Source organism: Eutrigla gurnardus (genome assembly GCF_963514095.1).
Source record: "Eutrigla gurnardus genome assembly, chromosome: 16".
NCBI classification, from domain to species: Eukaryota; Metazoa; Chordata; class Actinopteri; order Perciformes; family Triglidae; genus Eutrigla; species Eutrigla gurnardus.
Genome location: NC_139927.1, coordinates 22,188 through 46,088, shown reverse-complemented (window position 1 = coordinate 46,088; position 23,901 = coordinate 22,188). Strand labels below are relative to the sequence as shown.

Sequence of the window (23,901 nt, the reverse complement as noted above, 5' to 3'; positions counted from 1 at the left end):
ATCGCAGGGCCGACATGTAGAGACAAACAACCATTCACACTCACATTCACACCTATGGGCAATTTAGAGTCACCAATGAACCTATCCCCATCCTGCATGTCTTTGGACTGTGGGAGGAACCACCAATAACCACACAAAGAAATCACAAACCATCAACATCAAAGAAATTAAAATCAGAAAGCATATCACCAGTACATCAGTTGGAAATGTCTGGAGCATCTACTGAATACATGGTTCCAGTAACAAACCAAAAGCCTCCAAAACCTCAACACTCTGTGAAATCAAACATTTCTCACCAAGCTCCTCTCTTTAAAGCAAAATTTAAAAGCAAAAACCTAAACCAAGGAAATGGAAACTCAAATAAAAGTGAAGAGAATGGTCTCACTGATGTCATGAGAAGACAAAATGAAATAACTGAATTGCTTGTAAAGCAACACCAAGCAGCTTTACTTCCTTCCAGAGAAATTCCTACATTTTATGGTGATGCCCTACAATACAGATCATTCATTATGGCATTTGAACAAGGAAAAGAGCGCAAAGTGGACAATGCACAGGACAAATTGTTTTACTTGGAGCAATACACAAAGGGAGAACCCAACCTGCTGGTTCGTAGCTTCCTCCACATGGACCCAGAAAGGGGGCTCAGAGAAGCAAAAGAGCAACTTGAATGGCACTTTGGCAATGTAATGAAGCTGACATCAGCACACATGGATAAGGTCCTGAGTTGGACTCCAATAAAAGCAGAGGATGGACCAGCGTTAAGGTCGTATGCGCTGTTTCTGCGAAGCTGTTTCAATATAATGAAAGAAGTTCATTTTATGGAAGAGCTGGAGACACCATCTCACTTGAGGGCAATGGTATCCAAATTACCCTTTAAGCTCAGAGATGGATGGAGAACAATCAGCTGCGATCTTCAGGAAAAGAGCAAAAGGCGAGCCAAGTTCAAAGACCTTGTGGAATTTGTGGAAAGACAGTCCAGAGTCGTTCTGGATCCTTTTTTTGGTGACATACATGATGTGACTGATAACAAATGTGTGCTAAAGACAAAAAGGCCAGCACAAAAACCCCCGTTTAAACCAGCTAGTAGGGGGAGCAGTTTTGCTACAACAGTTGCAACCATGTCAGAGCGTTCAGAGCAAAAGGAAAGTAAACCAAACCAACCCAAATTCAACCGAAAGGAGAAAAAACAGGAAACCTCAAGCGCTCTTGAGAAGCCCTGCCTGTACTGTAGCAAAGACCACTCTTTGGAGTTTTGTGGCGTCCTAAAAAGTAAACACAATAATGAAAAGGTGGAGTTTATGAAAAATGAAGGTCTGTGCTTTGGATGTTTGGGAAGAGGGCACATGAGCAGATATTGCAAAAACAGAATGACATGTCAAGCTTGCCATCAAAACCACCCAAGCATTCTACACATCAATTTGAAAGAGAAGGTGGAATCTCAGGTTACCAAAAGATATGTTGGAGAATCAGCGAAGGTCACGTCAAGCCTTGTCTCCCTGGATGCTGGCAGCCTTATTGGGGCCGGTAACGATGCATGTAAGCTGTCTATTGTTCCTGTTCAAGTGAAGCTGTGCAAAGGAACAAAGGTTGTGCAGACATACGCTTTCCTTGACTCAGGAAGCACTGCCACCTTTTGCACAGAAGAATTAATGGCAGAGCTAAATGCAAGAGGAAAGAAAGTGAAGGTTCTGCTCAAAACTATGGGCCAGGAGAAGCCTGTGACCAGTTATAAGATCCCTGGAATGGAAGTGGCTGGGCTCAAAAGTAACACATTCATTATGCTGCCAGATGTATTCTCGCAAGAGTCAATCCCTGTATGCAATGACAACATACCTACAGAAGAGGACCTCAAAGAATGGCCTTACCTGAAGGATGTTGAACTGGAACCAATCGAAGCCAGCATCGGGTTACTGATTGGTAGTAGTAGTAAACCTTTATTTTACCAGGCAAGAATTGCTAAGAATACATTCTTATTAAGGCAATGGCCTGGTAGGAGGTGAAAGACCTCCTAAGGGGAAGGGAGAATGGGAGTAACATTAAAAAAATAGACAATAAAACACATACAACAACAGTGACACAAAAGAAGAAAGAAGAAAGACAATAAGCCAACATAATACAATGACATACCACAGAATGACAGTTAGTTTGACGTACAGTGACATACAACAAGATATGTAAGGACAGAGGCACTAAAAGTAAAAACAGTGATACTAGACAACCATAGATGAGACAGTAACAAATGCAAATGCTCCTAAAGTGTTGGAGCCATGGAGAGTCATCAACAGCAAAGGTAATGGACCGTTTGCTGTTAATACCCTCCTAGGATGGGTAATAAATGGCCCACTTGGTCACAAGGAGTGCGTGAGCGAATGTCAACCTGTATTGGTAAACAGGATAGACATTTCCAGTTTGGAAGATATTCTAACCCAGCAGTATAACCAAGATTTTGCTGAGCAGCATTACGAAAAGCAAGAAATGTCTGTAGAGGACAAGCAGTTCATGAACATCGTCTCAGACTCTGCAGTGCTAGAGGATGGACATTACTACCTCAAGCTGCCATTTCGTGAGCCAGGTGTCATCATGCCCAATAACAGGCACAGTGCCCAACAAAGAGCACAACAGCTGCTTAAGAGGTTTAACAGAGACCAATCATTCTTTGAAGAATACAGGGATTTCATGCAGGATGTGCTGGTGAAAGGATATGCGGAGGTCGTACCCCAGGATGAGTTGGAAACAAAAAGTGGCAAAGTGTGGTACATACCACATCATGGGGTCTACCACCCACGCAAAAAGAAGTTACGTGTGGTGTTTGACTGTGCTTCGACGTTTCATGGAACCTCTCTGATAGAGAATTGCTGCAAGGTCCAGACTTGTCCAGACGGGGACATCACTAAAGAGCTCATTGATCATAGGATGACAGTCCACATCTTTGGAGCTGTATCATCACCCAGCTGCGCCACTTTCGCCCTGCTAAAGACAGCAGAGGATAACCAGCATGACTACCCAGCTGAGGTCGTGGACACTGTAAGACAGAGTTTTTACGTTGATGATTGTCTTAAGGCAGTGAGCTCTGTGGAAAAAGCAGCATGGCTGTACAGAAACCTCAAAAGTATGTGCAGCAAAGGAGGTTTTCATTTGAACAAATGGATCAGTAATCATCGCTCCATTCATGCCATGATCCCTGAGGAAGAAAAAGCTAAAGAGGTCAAGACTCTAAATCTCGACAGAGATAAACTTCCCATGGAACGGGCCCTCGGAACTCAGTGGGATGTCGAAAGTGATGCCTTCACCTTCAGCACAGTGCTGAAACCGCAGCCAACAACAAGACGTGGCATCCTGTCAGTTGTGAGTTCAGTCTATGACCCTCTAGGGTTCTTGGCACCGGTCGTGCTAACTGCCAAGCAGATCCTTCAGGAGTTATGTAAAGCCAAGCTGGGGTGGGATGACAAAATTCCACAAGAACATGCCGACAGGTGGCTAAGATGGTTAAGACAACTGACGGTGTTGGATGAATTCTCCGTGAGCAGATGTATCACGCCCCAAGGCTTTGGTGAGATCTCATCCACACAGCTGCACCACTTTTGTGACGCAAGTGAAGTCGGCCTAGGTACAGTATCATACCTCAGGCTCACTAACTGCAAAGATGAAGTGCACATTGTTTTCATCATGGGCAAGGCAAAAGTAGCACCCCTCAAGCAGACCACCATCCCCAGAATGGAGCTTGCAGCGGCAGTCTTGGCGGTGCGTATGGACCGCATGCTGAAAACAGAGCTGCTAATTCCATTGGAGGAGTCGAAGTACTGGACCGACAGCACGTCCGTTTTGAAGTACATTGCAAGCACAACAGCAAGGTTCAAAACCTTTGTGGCGAACAGAGTTGCTATCATACGGACACTGTCCAAAGTCCCTCAATGGAACTACGTCAGCTCCAAGCTAAATCCTGCAGACGTAGCGCCACGTGGCATGCGGACAGACGCCTTTCTTCAGTCCAAAACGTGGATCCATGGCCCTGAGTTTCTAAAAGCACATCCATGCAAATGGCCAGGGCACGATGAAGATCCAGGAGTGATCTCTGTAGAGGATCCAGAAGTAAGGAATGTGGTACCGGTCTATGCGGCAGTGCTACAGCCCAGTGACTCTCCCACTGCTATCCTCCTACGTTACTTCTCCAGCTGGATTGACTTAAAAAGAGCAGTGGGATGGATCCTCAAATATAAAGAGCTGCTTAAGCAACTGCGTCAGGAACGAGCCAAGGCGATTGCCATGCACCAAGGCTCCAGCAAGCACGATGACACAGTAGCCAAGCACATGCAGCAGTTCAAAGCCAGCCTTAAGACACAAAGGCTCGCTGTTGAAGACATGGCCGAAGCAGAAAATGCCATTATATGCTTTGTGCAAAAACAAAGCTTCCCAGAAGAACTGGCTTCATTGGTAAAAGGCACAGTCAAGAAGACAAGTTCTTTGGTCCAGCTTGACCCAGTTATAGTAGATGGTGTCTTGAGAGTTGGTGGGAGGCTGAGCAGAACAGCTCTTCCAGAAGAAACAAAGCACCCAGCCATACTGCCCAAATCCAGCCATGTTTCTAAGATCATTCTTCGTCACACACATGAAATGGTCGGCCACAGTGGGAGGAATCACATGCTTTCCACTCTCCGTCGTAAATTTTGGATACTCCACGCCAATGCAGCAGCCAGAGCAGTCATAAGGGAATGCTTAGCCTGCAAGCTTCGACGCCAAAGTGCTGGAAACCAAAAAATGGCAGACCTTCCTGTTGACCGCGTCTCGCCAGAGCTCCCTCCGTTTACACACGTCGGAGTGGACTACTTTGGTTTAGCTCTTAATGATGAGACCCTTCAAACGGCTATGTGTGAGGCAGAGGCTATACTAAACGATCGTCCCATTACCCCATCCAGTGACGATCCCAACGACATCGAAGCACTAACGCCCAATCACATCCTCCAGCTCAAAGGTAAACCAATAATGCCACCCGGTTTGTCCAGGAATGAGGACTCATACACTCGTAAAAGATGGAGGCAGGTGCAATACATCACAGACATGTTCTGGAAAAGGTGGGTCAAGGAATACCTCACAATGATGCAGAAGCGCCAAAAGTGGCACAAACCACGGAGGAACTTTACAGCTGGGGACCTCGTTCTTGTAGTGGAGGATGCATCACCCAGGAACTCGTGGCTCATGGGGCGCATCACAGAGACAATGGCCGACTCTAAAGGACATGTTCGCCGTGTTCGACTCAAGACAAGAACATCCGTCTTGGAGCGGCCCGTCACCCGGCTGTGTCTGCTGTTGGAGGCAGAGTAAAGTCCCCATGTTCTGGAGTCTGCCCCGGCTCTACACTTACCCTGATACGGCCTTGCACACACATGCACACACATGCACCCACATGCACACACAAGACATTGCGACGCTGCATCGTGGCAGCGTGAAGAAACCTTTTTTCACATGAGAGACATTTGACCTTTTTTAATGAACTGTTCATGCAAGTAAGCTTTTAGGCTTCCCCCTTTTTTGTCTCATGGACAAGTACGTTTTGCTCAACTGGATTTTGAATAACAAACAAGGGTCTATGGAATGTAAAAAAAATAAAAATTGTTTTGTTAGTGTTATAACGGCTTCTTAAAGATAATTGATAATTGGTAATAGAGTATTACAATTAGGGGCCGGAATGTTGCAGCCGTTTAAATGAGGCTATTGATTTTCTGTTCACATATGTCTGACATGTTTATTGTTTATGGAAATAGGAATGTTTTAAATGAAAGCTACATTTTGAATTAGTTTAGCATATAAATACTGTTTATGCCTAGGCTGATTTGTTTTGTGATTACCTGTAGAGGTCTGTGGGCGGGTCTTACGCACCGCTCAGGTACTTAGGACAGGTGTGTGTATTGTCTTGATGAGAAAAACTAAGTGTCATGGGAAAGAGGCGGCGGTGTAAAAAATTATTTCGACCGCTTATTTTAGTTCACTCGTAGCTTTCAGTGATTTATTTGTTTGCCAGCATATTTTCCTTTATTTAGATGAAAGTTGTGTTCCTTTTTGAGCTGTAAAAATAAATATAATCATTTTTTGAAATTGCGAGTGCTTTGAATTGTTTGGAAGCGAGTCGAGCTGATCCTCGCCGTATACCCACGGCTGAACGAAGAACAGCCGAGACATATGAACTTAAGTGACCACCATTCACCTGACCTGGTTGAGGTCAGGACTCTGTGCAGACCAGTCAAGTTCATCTACACCAAACTCTCTCCTCCATGTCTTTATGGACCTTGCTTTGTGCACTGGTGCACAGTCATGTTGGAACAGGAAGGGGCCATCCCCAAACTGGTCCTCAAAGTTGGGAGCATGGAATTGTCCAACATCTCTTGGTCTGCTGAAGCATTCAGAGTTCCTTTCACTGGAACTAAGGGGCCAAGCCCAGCTCCTGAAAAACAACCCCACACCATAATCCCCCTCCACCAAACTTTACAGGTGGCACAATGCAGTCAGACAAGTACCGTTGTCCTGGCAACCGCCAAACCCAGACTCATCCATCAGATTACCAGATGAAGAAGCGTGATTGGTCACTCCAGAGAACGTCTCCACTGCTCTAGAGTCCAGTGGCGGCGTGCTTTACACCACTGCATCCAACGCTTTGCATTGCACTTGCTGATGTATGGCTTGGATGCAGCTCATCTCCATGGAAACCCATTCCATGAAGCTCTCTACACTGTTCTTGAGCTAATCTGAAGGCCACATGAAGTTTGGAGGTCTGTAGTGATTGACTCTGCAGAAAGTTGGTGACCTCTGTGCACTATGTGCCTCAGTATCTGCTGACCTCACTCCGTCATTTTACGTGGCCGACCACTTCTTGGCTGAGTTGCTGTCGTTCCCAATCGCTTCCACTTTGTTATGATCCCACTGACAGTTGACTGTGGAATAGGGTTGCACGGTATACCGGTACTAATTTGGTACCGGGATACTGAGGCATTTAAAACGGTACTATATTGCATTTGGACGGGACCGGTACTTGCAGCGGCCGCAACAGCGCAGCGAACTCGCCACGTGACGTCACTGCCTTGTAACTACAGCTGAGAGGACGAGGAGCGAGCCAGCTTGGGGAAATAAAAACAAAAAGCAAGCAAGCCGGAGGAAACGGCTAGCAAGTTAGCTAGCAGCGTGGACTGGAGCAAAAAAACGGCGCAGGAGGAAAGCTTGGAGAGCGCGAGAGAGAGAGAAAGAGAGAGAGAGCGAGCGAGCGAGCGAAGCACGGAGAGGAGAACGGCTGCTGCAACCGTCACCACGCCGCAACTTGCGGACAAACCAGCGCCGCGAAGTGCGATATGGCCGTACTTTAGCTAAAAACAAATGAGCAAGGCGAGGCAGTTAACGCGATGCACCACTGTGTAAACAGTGTTTAAAACAAGCATGGCTAACTGCGGAAACACCTCCGACTTAAAGGACAAGCACCCAGACCTGCACACTGAGCTCAGGGAACGACAGGTCATTTACTCAGGAAAAAAAGCCACATTCAGTGCTAAAAGCAAGCGCCACCCCCCTTCACTCTTAACAAAAGTAGCTCTGGAAGAAAAAAATAGAGCTGGTTTATTTATATTATTATATTTTATATTATATTATTGTATTTATATTTTAACATTTTTAAAATTGTGTGTATTAGAAAAGCTTGTCTTTGTGGTATTTTATTTTGTGTGCTGATTAATATGTTATTGTTCTGTAGATTTTCTATTAAAATAAAGTCAGTAATGACATTTTTTGGATTCACTTTTTATTTGAAAAAGTATCGAAAAGTATCGAAAAGTACCGAAACACATGTTGGTACCGGTACCGGTACCAAAATGTTGGTATCGTGACAACACTACTGTGGAATATTTAGGAGTGAGGACATTTCACGACTGGACTTGTTACACTGGTGGCATCCAATCACAGTACCACACTGGAATTCACTGAGCTCCTGAGAGCGACCCATTCTTTCACAAATGTTTGTAGAAACAGTATGCATGCCTAGGTACTTGCTTTTATACACCTGTGGCCGTGGAAGTGATTGGAACACATATTCATATATATATATATATAAGTCAAGTTCTTTTATGAGACAGTTTTCAATCAGGTTTTAGCCCTTGTTAAATGCGAATGACCTACTGTACTTCTGTAGGAGATCCTCTGTAGCTCAATTCAATTGGGGTGTTCCTCAAGGATCCATTCTTAGTCCACTATTGTTTTCAATACACACGCCTCCTCTCAGACATGTCTACCAGGACTTTAATCCATGTCTTGCTCGTAGCTTCATCACATACTGGTTGTTCTGTGCAAATTTGGGCCCCTGGGCCTGTGCGAGGTAGGCCCCCTCAGTGATCCATAAAGTCATAATCATATCCTTGGAAAGTGAGAAAAATATTTGTATCATGCCTGTGTTTGGATTTGACTAAATTATGATTCTGAGAAGGACTATGAATTTAAGTTACAGCAATCAGTACAGTGGCCCTGAAGGGTAAACGGCAACGACATTAACAAGGACAAAAAGAACAACACAACGCTTTGTTGTGTTTTTGTTAATGTCGTATTTTTGTTAATGTCGTGTTTTTATTAATGTTGTTGCCGTTTGCCCTTCAGGGCCACCGTAAATATGGGAGCAAATGTCTTTCACTACAATACCTAATCATAGTTTTTAGAACACTATCTGTCCATTTAACTTATGCTGTATTTTGGATTCAAGTCTTTTACAATTCTGATTCAGAACGAAGAGAAAACTACGGAAGCTGGAGAAGAAAAAACACTGAAAAACAGACGGCAGTTTTTTTCAGTTTCTTTGGAAAGATAACAGATCAAACATTTACCATCACATTGCAACATGCAATGGCACTGCGTTGGGTTTACCTTCCTGGATTGCCAAATTCTGGGTAAACAATGACTAAAGGAGTTCATCCATTGCTATAAAAAGAGACATGGATGTACTGGACCATCACAGAGATTTACATCACATTGCTCACTCAAGTTCTCTTTGACAGCCTCCTGCATACTTTGACTCAAAGAAAGGTAAGGACTAAATATGTATTCCTCATTTACTGACAGTAGGACCAGGACAGTTGTTAGACATCTGTTCAATTGATATGTATTCTGGCTTAAAACCTGCATGATAAAAGGAGTAAAAATGAACAGCTTTCTTCTTAAAAGTCACTAACTGTGGCCTCTGTTGTATGTTTGCTTCTTGTTTTTCAGGATGAAGTGCATCGCGCTCTTTCTTGTGTTGTCCATGGTCGTCCTCATGGCTGAACCTGGAGAGGGTTACACTGTCAATGGAGGTACAGTCACAGAATCTATATTCATAGAACATATTTTATACATAGTTACGACACAGGAGTGTGTACAATGAATGTCTTTAACCCTCCACTATACCATGTGTTCATACTGATTACTCTACAAACACATGTTACTGGGACACTGTTACTGTTTTCTGTGATTAAACATGAAGAGTTAACCTAATCTTGTTGTTCTCTTCTCTATTTAGGTCACAAAGGAAACAATAGGTAAGTACTTCTGTTTCTACCATTGTTATTGTGTTTTCAACAAAGAAACTACTATCATTACAATAAATATTAAACTAAATGCAACATTCATGTAATTGTGGAAGTAAATGAGATACAACTCATAGTACTAGTACAAACACTACTACTTCAACTTCTTCTCTTCTTATAACATTATGTTCTGCTGCTGAATCTTCTCTTCATCCACCAGGGATATCTACGAGGGCAATAACAACCAGGGGGGGGCCACGTTTGGTAACAACCAGTGTGGTTACGGGTATGGAGCTCAGGAAGAGCAGCTGGACAAACGTTCAGATCGTTACCACTGAGACCAGACTCGTTCTCACTCGACTGAAGAAGCCACTTCACTGAAAATTCCTGCTTCTTGCTGTTCAACATAAAAAATGTCAACCAGTTGTTCTTAATAAATATGTGCTTACTTGGTAAATTGAGGAATTTTGAAGTGGTTGGTGAGAATGGTGTCGTGTATAAATAAGCATTCTAAAAAATCGAATTCTGTCTATTGTCTTATTAAAAATGTAATGAAATGTTTGTGTTTTTCAACAATTAATAGTGGTCATCAGTCATTCAGTTCTTTTTTTCCTCCAAATTCTTTTATTGAGTTTTGGCAGACAGATAAAAAGAGAAAAGTACAACAGTTGTATCATACATCATTGCATCTGCTTTAAGGTGGGAAAAGAAAAGAAAAACCCCGACATAACTCCCACTATCCCTCCCAACAGCCCATGTCAGACGTAGTCACAGTAAACAACGAAGCAATTACATAACACATAACATAAGGAGATAATTCAGGTACAATGAAACATAATACATCGAAAATGGTTGAAAATATTAAAAATAATCAGAGTAACAAAAAAAAAATAGATAAATATAAAAAAATAAAGGGGGGGGGGGGGGGTGCTCTCTCCTTCCAAGTATTAGGAAGTATCCTCAGCAGCATCAGGAATAACAGTGAGACTTTCACTAATAAAAGCCAGCAGTGGGTCTCAAGTTTTGTGGAATGCTGTCAAAGATCCCTTCTGTGAGAACCTTAGCTTCTCTAACCGTAGGCATTGTAACATTTCATGTATCCAACTATTGTGAGTCGGGGGAGAAACATGTTTCCATATAAGGAGAATGGCGAGCAGGTTGGTAAAGGCCACGACACGCTGTGTAGTGATGGACAGATTTTTAAACGGAGGGAGCAGTCAGTAGGCTGGGTGAACCCTGCCTGAACTTCCGGGAAATTTGGATTTCGCTCGGCAGTTTAGGCTGGACACCCTCAGGCTTACTTTCGCTGTTACATTGCCAGAATCTTTGGCTCCAATCAGAAACGGCCATTCTCTCCTGGCACGCTATTGGCCGGTGACGTGACGATGACGAAACACAATGGGCATCGTTCATTTGAACGATGCCCATTGATCCCGCCTCTTGAGCAGTAGAAACAAAGCGCAGCTTCCCCAGACTAATGTTCAATCTTAAAAGATTGACCATTAGTATGGTGAAAACCAGACTAAGCAGTCAGGGGATTTGGTTCCAAATTTGTGTTAAGAGCCTGTAGAGGATTTGAAATATATCGGACCAGAACTCAGCAAGTTTTGGGCACGTCCAGAACATGTGTGATCAGCTGGGGACTGCTTACAATGCTTACAAGCATCACTGTGACTAGGGTGTATCTTAACCTATTTAGCATTGGTGAAATGGGCTCTGTGAAGCACCTTCCACTGTAATAGGCCGTGCCTGGCACAAATCGAGGATGAGTGAACCAGTTTTAAATGTCCCTCCACTGGACCTCAGTAACGTCTACCCCAAATCCTTTTCCCATGGATTTTTAGGCGATACAGTGGGGACTGGGCTCAGAAGAGCAATCTTATTATAAATGACAGATATCAGTCTTCTGTGTTGTATGTTGAGAGACAGGAACTGGTCCATCTCAGCTTCAGGGGGACGGTTCGGAGAATGAGGGAATTGCTTTTGGATAAAATGTCTCATTTGAGGGTATCGAAAAAAGTGGCTATTAGGCAGGCTGCATTTGTCCGACATAGATGCAAAGGACGTAAAAACACCCTCGTCATGCAGGTCATGAAGCGATTTGAGGCCCTAATCCGACCATATGCCAAATGTAGGATCGGTGCAGGAAGGGAGAAACGCATAGTTATTCAACACTGGGGCAAGGATCGAAGCACTATGCAAGCCGTACTGCTTCCTGAACTGGATCCAAATTTTAATGGTATTGGTGAGGACCAGATTGGGTGAGACCCTATGGACAGTCATGGGGAGCTGTGAGCAAATCGTGGAGTGCAAAGAGCAGGAGGAATAATAACAATACAGAGTATTTCCATAATATAATACATTATCATCAGTTCTGTGTCTGAAATAAAATTTCAAATATGGTGGTAATACTATGTATAATATACCAAACACACGGGGTTGACACAAATAAACAAGAGTTCATGTTTGCACCTGGGACACCTTCCATAGTTAATGTTGCACCATGATGATGATCTGGTCTTGATCCTGATTCACTCTACAGAGAAGTCAGTCACCTTAATCATCGTGAGTCATCTTCAAACCCACTGAATTTCATAACCGAGAAAGAGGAAGAAAGTAGAAGCTGCTCGACTTGGCACACAAGTTCTGCATGAGAGGTATCAATCATCATTATATACCATTATATACATTATATATACCATAAGGTACACTACTTTTCATCTCTGCATGATATTATATACACACACACATACACTATATTGCCAAAAGTATTCGCTCACCTGCTTTGACTTGCATATGAATTTTAGTGACCTCCATTCTTAATCCATAGGGTTAAATATGACATCGGTCCATCCTTTGCAGCGATAACAGCTTCAACTCTTCTAGAAGGCGTCCCACGAGGTTTAGGAGTGTGTTTATGGGACGTTTGGACCATTCTTCCAGAAGTGTATTTGTGAGATCACACTGATGTTGGAGGGAAGGCCTGGCTCTCAGTCTCCACTCTAATTCATCCCAAAGGTGTTCTATCGGGTTGAGGTCAGGACTCTGTGCAGACCAGTCAAGTTCATCTACACCAAACTCTCTCCTCCATGTCTTTATGGACCTTGCTTTGTGCACTGGTGCACAGTCATGTTGGAACAGGAAGGGGCCATCCCCAAACTGGTCCACAAAGTTGGGAGCATGGAATTGTCCAACATCTCTTGGTCTGCTGAAGCATTCAGAGTTCCTTTCACTGGAACTAAGGGGCCAAGCCCAGCTCCTGAAAGACAGCCCCACACCATAATCCCCCTCCACCAAACTTTACAGGTGGCACAATGCAGTCAGACAAGTACCGTTGTCCTGGCAACCACCAAACCCAGACTCATCCATCAGATTACCAGATGAAGAAGCGTGATTGGTTACTCTAGAGAACGTCTCCACTTCTCTACAGTCCAGTGGCGGCGTGCTTTACACCACTGCATCCAACGCTTTGCATTGCACTTGCTGATGTATGGCTTGGATGCAGCTCATCTCCATGGAAACCCATTCCATGAAGCTCTCTACACTGTTCTTGAGCTAATCTGAAGGCCACATGAAGTTTGGAGGTCTGTAGTGATTGACTCTGCAGAAAGTTGGTGACCTCTGTGCACTATGTGCCTCAGTATCTGCTGACCTCACTCCGTCATTTTACGTGGCCGACAACTTCTTGGCTGAGTTGCTGTCGTTCCCAATCGCTTCCACTTTGTTATGATCCCACTGACAGTTGACTGTGGAATATTTAGGAGTGAGGACATTTCACGACTGGACTTGTTACACTGGTGGTATCCAATCACAGTACCACACTGGAATTCACTGAGCTCCTGAGAGCGACCCATTCTTTCACAAATGTTTGTAGAAACAGTATGCATGCCTAGGTACTTGCTTTTATACACCTGTGGCCATGGAAGTGATTGGAACACATATTCATATATATATATATATAAGTCAAGTTCTTTTATGAGACAGTTTTCAATCAGGTTTTAGCCCTTGTTAAATGCGAATGACCTACTGTACTTCTGTAGGAAATCCTCTGTAGCTCAATTCAATTGGGGTGTTCCTCAAGGATCCATTCTTAGTCCACTATTGTTTTCAATACACACGCCTCCTCTCAGACATGTCTACCAGGACTTTAATCCATGTCTTGCTCGTAGCTTCATCACATACTGGTTGTTCTGTGCAAATTTGGGCCCCTGGGCCTGTGCGAGGTAGGCCCCCTCAGTGATCCATAAAGTCATAATCATATCCTTGGAAAGTGAGAAAAATATTTGTATCATACCTGTGTTTGGATTTGACTAAATTATGATTCTGAGAAGGACTATGAATTTAAGTTACAGCAATCAGTACAGTGGCCCTGAAGGGTAAACGGCAACGACATTAACAAGGACAAAAAGAACAACACAACGCTTTGTTGTGTTTTTGTTAATGTTGTATTTTTGTTAATGTCGTGTTTTTGTTAATGTTGTTGCCGTTTGCCCTTCAGGGCCACCGTAAATATGGGAGCAAATGTCTTTAACTACAATACCTAATCATAGTTTTTAGAACACCATCTGTCCATTTAACTTCTTGCTGTATTTTGGATTCAAGTCTTTTACAATTCTGATTCAGAACGAATAGAAAACTACGGAAGCTGGAGAAGAAAAAACACTGAAAAACTGTTAAGAAAATATTAAAAAAGTCAGACGGCAGTTTTTTTCAGTTTCTTTGGAAAGATAACAGATCAGACATTTACCACCACATTGCAACATGCAATGACACTGCGTTGGGTTTACCTTCCTGGATTGCCAAATTCTGGGTAAACAATGACTAAAGGAGTTCATCCATTGCTATAAAAAGAGACATGGATGTACTGGACCATCACAGAGATTTACATCACATTGCTCACTCAAGTTCTCTTTGACAGCCTCCTGCATACTTTGACTCAAAGAAAGGTAAGGACTAAATATGTATTCCTCATTTACTGACAGTAGGACCAGGACAGTTGTTAGACATCTGTTCAATTGATATGTATTCTGGCTTAAAACCTGCATGATAAAAGGAGTAAAAATGAACAGCTTTCTTCTTAAAAGTCACTAACTGTTGCCCCTGTCGTATGTTTGCTTCTTGTTTTTCAGGATGAAGTGCATCGCGCTCTTTCTTGTGTTGTCCATGGTCGTCCTCATGGCTGAACCTGGAGAGGGTTACACTGTCTATGGAGGTACAGTCACAGAATCTATATTCATTGAACATTTTTTATACATAGTTACGACACAGGAGTGTGTACAATGAATGTCTATAACCCTCCACTATACCATGTGTTCATACTGATTACTCTACAAACACATGTTACTGGCACACTGTTACTGTTTTCTGTGATTAAACATGAAGAGTTAACCTAATCTTGTTGTTCTCTTCTCTATTTAGGTCACAAAGGAAACAATAGGTAAGTACTTCTGTTTCTACCATTGTTATTGTGTTTTCAACAAAGAAACTACTATCATTACAATAAATATTAAACTAAATGCAACATTCATGTAATTGTGGAAGTAAATGAGATACAACTCATAGTACTAGTAGAAACACTACTACTTCAACTTCTTCTCTTCTTATAACATTATGTTCTACTGCTGAATCTTCTCTTCATCCACCAGGGATATCTTCGAGGGCAATAACAACCAGGGGGGGGCCACGTCTGGTAACAACCAGTGGGGTTACAGGTATGGAGCTCAGGAAGAGCAGCTGGACAAACGTTCAGATCGTTACCACTGAGACCAGACTCGTTCTCACTCGACTGAAGAAGCCACTTCACTAAAAATTCCTGCTTCTTGCTGTTCAACATAAGAAATGTCAACCAATTGTTCTTAATAAATATGTGCTTACTTGGTAAATTGAGGAATTTTGAAGTGGTTGGTGAGAATGGTGTCGTGAATAAATAAGCATTCTAAAAAATCTAATTCTGTCTATTGTCTTATTAAAAATGTAATGAAATGTTTGTGTTTTTCAACAATTAATAGTGGTCATCAGTCATTCAGTTCTTTTTTTCCTCCAAATTCTTTTATTGAGTTTTGGCAGACAGATAAAAAGAGAAAAGTACAACAGTTGTATCATACATCATTGCATCTGCTTTAAGGTGGGAAAAGAAAAGAAAAAACCCCGACATAACTCCCACTATCCCTCCCAACAGCCCATGTCAGACGTAGTCACAGTAAACAACGAAGCAATTACATAACACATAACATAAGGAGATAATTCAGGTACAATGAAACATAATACATCGAAAATGGTTGAAAATATTAAAAATAATCAGAGTAAAAAAATAGATAAATATAAAAAACTAAAGGGGGGGGGGGGGCTCTCTCCTTCCAAGTATTAGGAAGTATCCTCAGCATCATCAGGAATAACAGTGAGACTATCACTAATAAACGCCAGCAGTGGGTCTCAAGTTTTGTGGAATGCTGTCAAAGATCCCTTCTGTGAGAACCTTAACTTCTCTAACCGTAGGCATTGTAACATTTCATGTATCCAGCTATTGTGAGTCGGGGGAGAAACATGTTTCCATATAAGGAGAATGGTACGTCTGGCGAGCAGGGTGGTAAGGCCACGACACGCTGTGTAGTGATGGACAGATTTTTAAACGGAGGGAGCAGTCAGGGGATTTGGTTCCAAATTTGTGTTAAGAGCCTGTAGAGGATTTGAAATATATCGGACCAGAACTCAGCAAGTTTTGGGCACGTCCAGAACATGTGTGTGATCAGCTGGGGACTGCTTACAACGCTTACAAGCATCACTGTGACTAGGGTGTATCTTAGCCAATTTAGCATTGGTGAAATGGGCTCTGTGAAGCACCTTCCACTGTAATAGGCCGTGCCCGGCACAAATGGAGGATGAGTGAACCAGTTTTAAATGTCCCTCCACTGGACCTCAGTAAGGTCTACCCCAAATCCTTTTCCCATGGATTTTTAGGCGATACAGTGGGGACTGGGCTCAGAAGAGCAATCTTATTATAAATGACAGATATCAGTCTTCTGTGTTGTATGTTGAGAGACAGGAACTGGTCCATCTCAGCTTCAGGGGGACGGTTCGGAAAATTAGGGAATTGCTTTTGGATAAAATGTCTCATTTGAAGGTACCAAAAAAAGTGGCTATTAGGCAGGCTGCATTTGTCCGACATAGATGCAAAGGACGTAAAAACACCCTCGTCATGCAGGTCATGAAGCGATTTGAGGCCCTAATCCGACCATATGCCAAATGTAGGATCGGTGCAGGAAGGGAGAAACGCATAGTTATTCAACACTGGGGCAAGGATCGAAGCACTTTGCAAGCCGTACTGCTTCCTGAACTGGATCCAAATTTTAATGGTATTTGTGAGGACCAGATTGGGTGAGACCCTATGGACAGTCATGGGGAGCTGTGAGCAAATCGTGGAGTGCAAAGAGCAGGAGGAATAATAACAATACAGAGTATTTCCATAATATAATACATTATCATCAGTTCTGTGTCTGAAATCAAATTTCAAATATGGTGGTAATACTATGTATAATATACCAAACACACGGGGTTGACACAAATAAACAAGAGTTCATGTTTGCACCTGGGACACCTTCCATAGTTAATGTTGCTGTCAGGATCCTGTCCGGATCCAGTTCTTCTCTGCTCTTTGTCCGTGTTTTCCTTCCCCCCGGGCTGGGCGGGGGGACCTACTGCATCCACCCTCTGCACACCTGCTGCTCATCTACCTGATTCCCTGATCTCCACTGCAGTCTTAAGCCGGTCTCTCCCTCCACTCATCGCCAGTTCGTAGTTTCACCCTCGTGCCCTGCCATTTGCCTGCCCCCAGCCCTGCCTCGCCCGGAGCTGGGTTTTTCTTTGTGAACAAGAAGGACAATACTCTCCGCCCATGCATTGATTTTCGGGGTTTGAACAACATTACCGTTAAGAACAAGTACCCACTCCCGTTACTCAACTCTGCTTTCGAACTCCTGCATGGTGCAACAATTTTCACTAAATTAGATCTTCGTAATGCCTATCATCTCATTCGCATCAAGGAAGGGGACGAGTGGAAAACGGCATTCAACACACCACTGGGCCATTTTGAGTATTTAGTAATGCCATTTGGGCTCACCAATGCTCCTGCAGTCTTTCAAGCTCTGATTAATGTTTCCTCAACAGATTTGTTTTTGTTTACCTGGATGACATCCTGATTTTTTCCCGCTCTGTCGACGAACACATAACCCACGTCAGACAAGTCCTCTCCCGTCTGTTGGAAAACAAACTGTTTGCTAAAGCTGAGAAATGTGAGTTTCACACTAACACTGTCTCTTTCCTTGGCTACATTGTTCAGAGTGGTCGTCTCATGCCGGATCCAGCCAAGGTCCGGGCGGTGGAGGAATGGCCGGTTCCAGCTTCCAGGAAGGAACTGCAGCAGTTTCTGGGCTTTGCCAATTTCTACCGGCGCTTCATTCGAGACTACAGTAAGGTTGCCTCGCCTCTGACCAAACTCACGTCTGTCAATGTGACGTTTAGGTGGACAGAGGAGGCCAACATGGCTTTTCGTAAGCTTAAGAAATTGTTCACCTCTGCACCAGTTCTCATACAGCCTGACACCAGTAAGCAGTTCATTGTGGAGGTTGATGCTTCTGACTCTGGTGTCGGGGCTGTTCTATCACAGTATGTTGGTCCCGATAATCGCCTGCATCCTTGTGCCTTTCTGTCTCGTCGTTTGTCCCCTGCAGAGCAGAACTATGATGTCGGCAACCGGGAGCTACTAGCCGTCAAGCTAGCTCTGGAGGAGTGGAGGCACTGGCTGGAGGGGGCAGAGAAGCTATTCATCGTCTGGACAGACCACAAGAACCTTGCGTACATCCAAACTGCAAAGAGGTTGAATGCTCGCCAAGCCCGGTGGGCTCTCTTTTTTGGCCGATTTGACTTCTCCCTCACCTACCGTCCTGGGTCTAGGAATGGGAAGCCAGATGCTCTGTCTCGCCAGTTTTCCTCCAATAGCACCGAGTCTGAGAAAGAAACCATCCTCCCTCCAGAGCGAGTAGTGGCAGTGCTCACCTGGGGCATAGAAAAGACTGTGCGTGATGCTCAAGTGATCCAACCTGACCCAGGCACAGGTCCAGTCAACCGCCTGTTTGTTCCCAGCACTGTTCGCTCCCAGGTGCTGCAGTGGGGCCACGTCTCCCGGTTTGCCTGTCATCCAGGCGCTAGGCGCACCATTGCCATCCTGAAGAGGCATTTTTGGTGGCCTAACATGGACTCGGATGCCAAGGAGTTTGTGGCAGCCTGCACCACATGTGCCCGTAGCAAAGCATCGAATCAAGCTCCCGCTGGTCCACTGCGGCCACTCCCAGTCCCTGGGCGGCCTTGGTCACACATCGCTCTGGACTTTGTTACGGGTTTGCCTCCCTCTAGAGGTAGGACTGTGGTACTCAAAATAGTTGACAGATTCTCTAAGGCTGCTCACTTTATTGCTCTCTCTAAACTCCCCTCTGCACTTGCCACAGATGAACTTCTCGTCGAGCATGTTTTCAGACTTCATGGTATTCCCATTGACATTGTCTCCGACAGGGGTCCTCAGTTCATCTCCCGGGTGTGGAAAGCCTTCTGTAAAGCCTTGGGGGCCACAGCCAGCCTGTCCTCTGGTTACCACCCCCAAACCAATGGGCAGTCTGAAAGGGCCAACCAGATTCTGGGGACTTCACTTCGCTGCATGGTTGGGAAAGAGCCAGACTCCTGGAGTAACTTACTTCCCTGGATTGAGTATGCCCACAACAGCCTCCCAAGCTCGTCCACTGGTAGGTCACCATTTGAAGTTTCTCTTGGCTATCAACCCCCTCTGTTCCCCTCCCATGAGCAAGACATCTCAGTCCCCTCAGTACAGGACTTCATGGACCGCTGCAAAAGGATCTGGACCGAGACTAAGGCCGCCCTTGAACGCACCCAGGAGAACCAAAGACGGCTTGCAGACCAGCACAGGAATCAAGCTCCTCCCTATCAGCCAGGTCAGTCTGTCTGGCTCTCCACTAAGAACATTCCTCTAGCAGCTGAATCCCGCAAGTTGTCCCCCAGGTATATAGGCCCATTTCCCATTGTCAAGATCATTAATCCAGCTGCTGTCGAACTTAAGTTACCTGCATCTTTGAAGATCCATCCCACATTCCATGTCTCCCAGTTGAAGCCAGTCTCTTCCAGCAACCTGAACCCTCCTTCCGACGCCCCTCCACCCCCCCGACTCATCGACAATCATCCAGCCTATGATGTGCGGAAGTTACTTGACGTGAGGCGCATGGGCCGGGGGTTGCAGTTCCTGGTGGATTGGGTGGGGTATTGTCCGGAGGCACGCTCCTGGGTTCCTCGTTCCTTCATTCTGGACAACACATTGGTTGCTGACTTCTACCGGGAACACCCTGATAGGCCTGGGCCGTCGCCAGGAGGCTCCCGTTGAGGGGGAGGTACTGTCAGGATCCTGTCCGGATCCAGGTCTTCTCTGCTCTTTGTCCGTGTTTTCCTTCCCCCCGGGCTGGGCGGGGCCTTCAGGACCTACTGCATCCACCCTCTGCACACCTGCTGCTCATCTACCTGATTCCCTGATCTCCACTGCAGTCTTAAGCCGGTCTCTCCCTCCACTCATCGCCAGTTCGTTGTTTCACCCTCGTGCCCTGCCATTTGCCTGCCCCCAGCCCTGCCTCGCCCAGCCCTGTCGTCGGACACCTTTTGTTTCCCCCTTTTGTTTCCCCCTTTTGTTTCCCCCTTTTTTGAACCTGTGTTTAATTAAAATTCCGTTGATCTGCATTGTGGGTTCAGTTTGGTTTTTTACGCCTGACAGTTGCACCATGATGATGATCTGGTCTTGATCCTGATTCACTCTACAGAGAAGTCAGTCACCTTAATCATCGTGAGTCATCTTCTTCAAACCCACTGAATTTCATAACCGAGAAAGAGGAAGAAAGTAGAAGCTGCTCGACTTGGCACACAAGTTCTGCATGAGAGGTATCAATCATCATTATATACCATTATATACATTATATATACCATAAGGTACACTACTTTTCATCTCTGCATGATATTATGTACACACACACATACACTATATTGCCAAAAGTATTCGCTCACCTGCCTTGACTAACATATGAACTTAAGTGACCACCATTCTTAATCCATTGGGTTTAATATGACGTCGGTCCACTCTTTGCTGCTATAACAGCTTCAACTCTTATAGAAGGTGTTCCACAAGGTTTAGGAGTGTTTATGGGACTTTTGGACCATTCTTCCAGAAGTGTATTTTTGAGATCACACTGATGTTGGAGGGAAGGCCTGGCTCTCAGTCTCCACTCTAATTCATCCCAAAGGTGTTCTATTGGGTTAAGGTCAGGACTCTGTGCAGAACAGTCAAGTTCTTCTACACCAAACTCTCTCTTCCCTGTCTTTATGGACCTTGCTTTGTGCACTGGTGCACAGTCATGTTGGAACAGGAAGGGGCCATCCCCAAACTGGTCCACAAAGTTGGGAGCATGGAATTGTCCAACATCTCTTGGTCTGCTGAAGCATTCAGAGTTCCTTTCACTGGAACTAAGGGGCCAAGCCCAGCTCCTGAAAAACAACCCCACACCATAATCCCCCCTCCACCAAACTTTACAGGTGGCACAATGCAGTCAGACAAGTACCGTTGTCCTGGCAACCGCCAAACCCAGACTCATCCATCAGATTACCAGATGAAGAAGCGTGATTGGTCACTCCAGAGAACGTCTCCACTTCTCTACAGTCCAGTGGCGGCGTGCTTTACACCACTGCATCCAACGCTTTGCATTGCACTTGCTGATGTATGGCTTGGATGCAGCTCATCTCCATGGAAACCCATTCCATGAAGCTCTCTACACTGTTCTTGAGCTAATCTGAAGGCCACATGAAGTTTGGAGGTCTGTAGTGATTGACTCTGCAGAAAGTTGGTGACCTCTGTGCACTATGTGCCTCAGTATCTGCTGACCTCACTCCGTCATTTTACGTGGCCGACCACTTCTTGGCTGAGTTGCTGTCGTTCCCAATCGCTTCCACTTTGTTATGATCCCACTGACAGTTGACTGTGGAATAGGGTTGCACGGTATACCGGTACTAATTTGGTACCGGGATACTGAGGCATTTAAAACGGTACTATATTGCATTTGGACGGGACCGGTACTTGCAGCGGCCGCAACAGCGCAGCAAACTCGCCACGTGACGTCACTGCCTTGTAACTACAGCTGAGAGGACGAGGAGCGAGCCAGCTTGGGGAAATAAAAACAAAAAGCAAGCAAGCCGGAGGAAACGGCTAGCAAGTTAGCTAGCAGCGTGGACTGGAGCAAAAAAACGGCGCAGGAGGAAAGCTTGGAGAGCGCGAGAGAGAGAGAAAGAGAGAGAGAGCGAGCGAGCGAGCGAAGCACGGAGAGGAGAACGGCTGCTGCAACCGTCACCACGCCGCAACTTGCGGACAAACCAGCGCCGCGAAGTGCGATATGGCCGTACTTTAGCTAAAAACAAATGAGCAAGGCGAGGCAGTTAACGCGATGCACCACTGTGTAAACAGTGTTTAAAACAAGCATGGCTAACTGCGGAAACACCTCCGACTTAAAGGACAAGCACCCAGACCTGCACACTGAGCTCAGGGAACGACAGGTCATTTACTCAGGAAAAAAAGCCACATTCAGTGCTAAAAGCAAGCGCCACCCCCCTTCACTCTTAACAAAAGTAGCTCTGGAAGAAAAAAATAGAGCTGGTTTATTTATATTATTATATTTTATATTATATTATTGTATTTATATTTTAACATTTTTAAAATTGTGTGTATTAGAAAAGCTTGTCTTTGTGGTATTTTATTTTGTGTGCTGATTAATATGTTATTGTTCTGTAGATTTTCTATTAAAATAAAGTCAGTAATGACATTTTTTGGATTCACTTTTTATTTGAAAAAGTATCGAAAAGTATCGAAAAGTACCGAAACACATGTTGGTACCGGTACCGGTACCAAAATGTTGGTATCGTGACAACACTACTGTGGAATATTTAGGAGTGAGGACATTTCACGACTGGACTTGTTACACTGGTGGCATCCAATCACAGTACCACACTGGAATTCACTGAGCTCCTGAGAGCGACCCATTCTTTCACAAATGTTTGTAGAAACAGTATGCATGCCTAGGTACTTGCTTTTATACACCTGTGGCCGTGGAAGTGATTGGAACACATATTCATATATATATATATATAAGTCAAGTTCTTTTATGAGACAGTTTTCAATCAGGTTTTAGCCCTTGTTAAATGCGAATGACCTACTGTACTTCTGTAGGAGATCCTCTGTAGCTCAATTCAATTGGGGTGTTCCTCAAGGATCCATTCTTAGTCCACTATTGTTTTCAATACACACGCCTCCTCTCAGACATGTCTACCAGGACTTTAATCCATGTCTTGCTCGTAGCTTCATCACATACTGGTTGTTCTGTGCAAATTTGGGCCCCTGGGCCTGTGCGAGGTAGGCCCCCTCAGTGATCCATAAAGTCATAATCATATCCTTGGAAAGTGAGAAAAATATTTGTATCATGCCTGTGTTTGGATTTGACTAAATTATGATTCTGAGAAGGACTATGAATTTAAGTTACAGCAATCAGTACAGTGGCCCTGAAGGGTAAACGGCAACGACATTAACAAGGACAAAAAGAACAACACAACGCTTTGTTGTGTTTTTGTTAATGTCGTATTTTTGTTAATGTCGTGTTTTTATTAATGTTGTTGCCGTTTGCCCTTCAGGGCCACCGTAAATATGGGAGCAAATGTCTTTCACTACAATACCTAATCATAGTTTTTAGAACACTATCTGTCCATTTAACTTATGCTGTATTTTGGATTCAAGTCTTTTACAATTCTGATTCAGAACGAAGAGAAAACTACGGAAGCTGGAGAAGAAAAAACACTGAAAAACAGACGGCAGTTTTTTTCAGTTTCTTTGGAAAGATAACAGATCAGACATTTACCACCACATTGCAACATGCAATGGCACTGCGTTGGGTTTACCTTCCTGGATTGCCAAATTCTGGGTAAACAATGACTAAAGGAGTTCATCCATTGCTATAAAAAGAGACATGGATGTACTGGACCATCACAGAGATTTACATCACATTGCTCACTCAAGTTCTCTTTGACAGCCTCCTGCATACTTTGACTCAAAGAAAGGTAAGGACTAAATATGTATTCCTCATTTACTGACAGTAGGACCAGGACAGTTGTTAGACATCTGTTCAATTGATATGTATTCTGGCTTAAAACCTGCATGATAAAAGGAGTAAAAATGAACAGCTTTCTTCTTAAAAGTCACTAACTGTTGCCCCTGTCGTATATTTGCTTCTTGTTTTTC

General features: G+C 44.3%; 2 long non-coding RNA genes across 2 annotated transcripts; both read left to right on the top strand.

Moving 5' to 3' along the window:
• Nucleotides 1-9,226: 9,226 nt before the first annotated feature.
• Nucleotides 9,227-10,047, top strand: LOC311027354. The gene is made up of 3 exons (XR_014598593.1): nt 9,227-9,311; nt 9,518-9,536; nt 9,745-10,047. It is a non-coding gene; the product is annotated as an uncharacterized lncRNA (long non-coding RNA).
• A 4,604-nt stretch (nt 10,048-14,651) lies between these two features.
• Nucleotides 14,652-15,472, top strand: LOC311026612. Its single transcript, XR_014598504.1, has 3 exons — nt 14,652-14,736; nt 14,943-14,961; nt 15,170-15,472. It is a non-coding gene; the product is annotated as an uncharacterized lncRNA (long non-coding RNA).
• The last annotated feature ends 8,429 nt before the right edge of the window (nt 15,473-23,901 follow it).